The sequence below is a fragment of the Quercus lobata genome, chromosome 7, assembly GCF_001633185.2.
Source record: "Quercus lobata isolate SW786 chromosome 7, ValleyOak3.0 Primary Assembly, whole genome shotgun sequence".
NCBI lineage: Eukaryota > Viridiplantae > Streptophyta > Magnoliopsida > Fagales > Fagaceae > Quercus > Quercus lobata.
In genome coordinates, this window is record NC_044910.1 from 31,071,247 (window position 1) to 31,075,933 (window position 4,687).

At 29.5% G+C, this 4,687-nt stretch overlaps 1 long non-coding RNA gene across 1 annotated transcript; it reads left to right on the forward strand.

The window, feature by feature from the left end:
* The first annotated feature begins 2,811 nt into the window (after nucleotides 1–2,811).
* Nucleotides 2,812–3,996, forward strand: LOC115952561. The gene is made up of 2 exons (XR_004083463.1): nucleotides 2,812–2,853; nucleotides 3,943–3,996. It is a non-coding gene; the product is annotated as an uncharacterized LOC115952561 (long non-coding RNA).
* The last annotated feature ends 691 nt before the right edge of the window (nucleotides 3,997–4,687 follow it).

The window sequence follows — 4,687 nt, forward strand, 5'->3', positions numbered from 1 at the left end:
ACGGTTGGATTTTCAAAATATGAATTCAATTATAAGTTATTGGGTGGTGTAATATTTTTTAGAGTTACGTTAGGTGTAACTTGAAACGAACCCTATATTTTTTAATTCAATATGAATTTTGACAAATCTACCGTTAGATTACATTATCTTCATATATTTTTCATGCTTACAAAATTTTAAGGTGATTAAAGATTAATAGGCTTGTCATCAATCAATTGTCTAAATTCAGGTTTTAGTATTTAAAATAACGCATAAAAGACGAGTTTAAAGATCAAATGGTAAATTACATCCGATTGGTATGAAAATTGGCATGCATGTGAAGAACATATAGAACATGTAATCCAACGGTTGGATTTTCAAAATATGATCAATAATAAATTATTGGGTACTGTAACATATTTTTGAGTTCCATCAGGTATAACTTGAACCGAACTCTATATTTTTTAATTCAATTTGAATTTTGACAAATCTATTGTTAGATTACATTATCTTCATATATTTTTCCTGCTTACAAAATTTCAAGATGATCAAAGATTAATAGCCATGTCATCAATCAATTGTTTAAATTCAAGTTTTTGTAATTTAAAATAATGCATAGAAGATGAGTTTATAGATCGAATAGTAAATTACATCCGATTGTCATAAAAATTGGTATGCAAGTTAAGAACATATAGAACATGTAATCCAACGGTTGGATTTTCAAAATATGTATTCAATAATAAGTTATTAGGTGGTGTAACATTTTTTAGAGTTACATCAGGTGTAACTTGAACCCAACCCTATGTTTCTTAATTCAATGTGAATTTTGACAAATCTACCGTTAAATTACATTATCTTCATATATTTTTCATGATTACAAAATTTTAAGGTGGTTAAAGATTAATAGCCATTTCATAAACAGTTGTTCAAATTGAAGTTTTTGTAGTTTAAAATGTAACATTTAGTGACACTTTTCGTTTAAATTTGTTTAATTTTCCTTAGAGTGGACAATCACATATGTTTAATTGTAATCCTAAAAATAAATAAATTATTATATATAATTAATCAATTAATGTTATATAAAAATTAAGTAACTTTTTAAGTTTATTTTTTTAATTAACTAAAATTACTATTTTTTTCTAGTCATAATTATCACAAAAAGGAAAAAGAAAAAGAAAAAAGCTTAATTAAGGTGACTTTTAACAAAATATAGTATATAATAACGTTTTTGAGGACAAAGAAGTTTTATTTGTACACTCTACAATGTACAGTCATGGTGAACCTTGGTTGGACACGTAATAATTATTTTAATAATTTATTAATATAAAAATAATAAAATACATGTACAAAATTTAACAATTTTAATTAAAATTATATATAAAGAGATTAAAACATATTTTAATTAAAGAAAATATGATATTTTTTGTAATTTATTACAAATATGATAAAATATCTTTTATATTATTTAAAAATTTTCAGAAAATTTGGACAAGATAATGAATTTTTTAACGAATTATGCTATGGGTACAATTTTTGACACAATTTTGTATCACAACTTGATATATGATGAGTTGTGATTAGTAAGGATGTGTAATGTCCCTACATGATCCACTGACATAACTTTACTAATCATAACTCATTGTTTGACAAATTATGATATAAAATTGTACAAAAAAATTGTGTTCTTAACATAATTCTTTTTTTAACTTCCTTTTTACTTGTTTTCACTTTTCATTTGGCCCCACTCCCCAAAACTTTTTCTTCTCATTCACGTGTTCCCTTGTCTTGCCTTTTATTCTCTTTAGTTTTTTTTTTTTTTTGGTTTTTTTAATATAAATTGTACTCTCTAGTCTTATCAATTAACAAATCCCAAAATTCTCACATACAAAACTTCATCCTCACCGTCAATTCAAAATGATCTCTTTAGCTCTCTATCTTCTTTCTTCTTGTCTTTCTAATAGTCTGATATTTTTCTCCTTTTTCGTCTCTTTCTTCATTTTGGTTAGCTCCAAGAATGCCTACAAAATAGCTCTTCGAAAATGCAAGATTCAACTTCTATTTCAGAAAATCTAATGCCAGCGTAAGTTTGCTCTCCATTTTCCATTATTATAGGTCCGTTTGGATTGAACTTATTGTTGCTGAAACTGAAAACTGAAAACACTGTAACAAAATAATTTTTAAATGTGTGAAAAGTACCGTGGGATCCATTTTTAATATTTTTAATGCGCGAACAGTGCTGCTATAGTACATAAACAGTACTGCTACAGTGTATGAACAATAATTTTTGTCTCTGCACAGTAAATTTACTGTTCATGCGCTGAAAAAAAAAAAGTACGGAAACGTGAAATGAAAACGTGAACGTTGGCTTCAGCTGAAACCAAACGCTCACTATATTACTTCATTCTCTCTAATCTCTAATCTCTATCAAATGTGTGTGGTTCTCATTGATTCTAGATTAAAAACTAAAAAAAAAAAAAAAAGGTGTGGCTGTCGTACGTTGTTTTGTTAAGGCAAAAAAATAATCTTTGTATTATGATTTGTTGTGGAAATATTGTACAAATATGGTAAACATAACATCTCAAATTTTTTAAATTTCTTTTTGTGCGGTGCCCAATTTTCAGGCACGTTCTAAATTTTTTTGATTTTTTTTTTTTCATTATTTTTTATTTGTGCAAACAAAACACTGTTACTCTCTCTTTCTCCTCCCACGTATAGACCCACACCTCTCTACCTCCCAAAAAGACCGGTAAGCTCTATCTCATCGTTGTCATCGATCCTCTCTCTCTCATCACTTTTTTTTCTTCTTTCAGGATTAGCATGATATTGATTTCGGGAGGTGTTGGTTTTAGGACATAAATTTTGGGATTGGAGAAGGTAATAGAGTCTTCCCCTTTTGTTTCATGGTTATGCGCAAGAAAAAATAACACAAATTAAAGTTTTTGACTTTGTCTTTGTATGAAACTTACATTTAAAAGTTAATTCCTTTGTGGGTTTGTCTAATCTTTTAGTCAAGTTTTTACATACCAAGTTGGATTTTCTCTTATGGGTCTTTTTTATTTGGATAGATTTAGTGTGTTTCTATGGATTCCCTAAAATTTATTAGGAAAGTGAAATAGAATTGTTTTTTTTATTATTTATTTTAATTTTGTCGGCATTGTGTTTTTAAGACTGAGGCTTTCTTGCATGTGTTTGTTACATTGTTCAATTGGCAGTGTGTAACCTAGGTTTCTTGTCCAAAGGGGTTGAATTGGGGTGAATTTGCATTGGATGGTTTTAGAGTCCATCTATTGCTCTTTATGCATTCAAGTTCAAGCATGCCTTTGTGTTAGAATGTAATGTAATCTCTCTCAATTTATGTCTTTAATAAAACTTATTGAACTTTGAGCTATATTGTATTATTAACAAATTCATTCATAAAAAACTAAAAACAGATAGAAATAAAGTTTCTCTTCCTTTATAGGTGTTGAATCCTTTCATAGGTGTGTATAAAGGATATTGCTTGTCTAAAGATGCTGAGGAGCACCTTGTACTGATGTGGGCTACCATATATATTTATATATATATATATATATATATATATATATATATATTTGTGTTTTAAAATTATTTAGCTTTTAGGGGCAACATGTTTGGCTTCTTTGTTCAACAACCACAGTTGCCCTCGTAGTAGAATGCCAAAATCTTTACCATTTTATATAACTGCATCATTAAGGTCTCACACTGAGATTGCCCCTTAAATACTTCCACACTTCCGTTTTACTTAGGATAAGTGGCCATAGAAAATATCTGAAACTTGGTCTAGAGTTAGAAATTGCTTTTAAATATTTGTCTCTTTAACTGATTTGTGAAGTTTTTGGAAGTTGCCGTTTGTGTTCTGCTTTAGCTTATTGTCCTTTTTTCATGGCATTGTGGCCTTTGTTATTGCAAGAGATTGTTCTAATTGCTCTCTATCATAATTTTCAGCTTCTAAGTGGGTCAAGGGGAAGCAATTGGAAGAAGTTGTGGCCATTAAAAACACGTGAGTTCTGCCAATATATGATTTGTTGCTCAGTTCATCTTGTCTGTGATTTGGGTTTTCTCATATATGCTTGTTTATCCACCCATTTTCTTGGCTTAGCTACTACCTATATGTGGTTTGCTTGTTTGTTCTTATGCTTGAAATGTTTTGTGTTTTGGGTTTTGGATAGCCAATATTTGGTGCTGTTGCAGGCCATATAGAAAAGGGACATTTGTTGTACACATAAACTGTAACTTGATATGTAGATATACTCCGTGCAATATTTTTTTCAATTACATCAACATGGTCAATTCTAGTTAGGAACCATAACTCACTGAAATTAAAAGGGAAATAGAAACAAAAGCACACCAATTTTTTTGTGATGGCTGAGTTTTTTGTTTATGGTAGTGGCTGTGTTTTTGTGTAAATGGTGGTGAATGTGTTTTTTTGTTTAATGGTGGTGGTGGGTTTTTTGTTTATGGTAGTGGCTGAGTTTTTTGTTTAATGTTGGTGGTGGGTTTTTTGTTTATTGTGATGGCTGAGTTTTTTGTTTAATGTTGGTGGTGGGTTTTTTGTTTATTGTGATGGTTGGGTTTTTTGTTTATGGTAGTGGCTGAGTTTTTGTGTTAATGGTGGTGGCTGTGTTTTTTGTTTAATGGTGGTGGTGGGTTTTTGTTTATGGTAGTGGTTGGGTTTTTGTATTAATGGTGG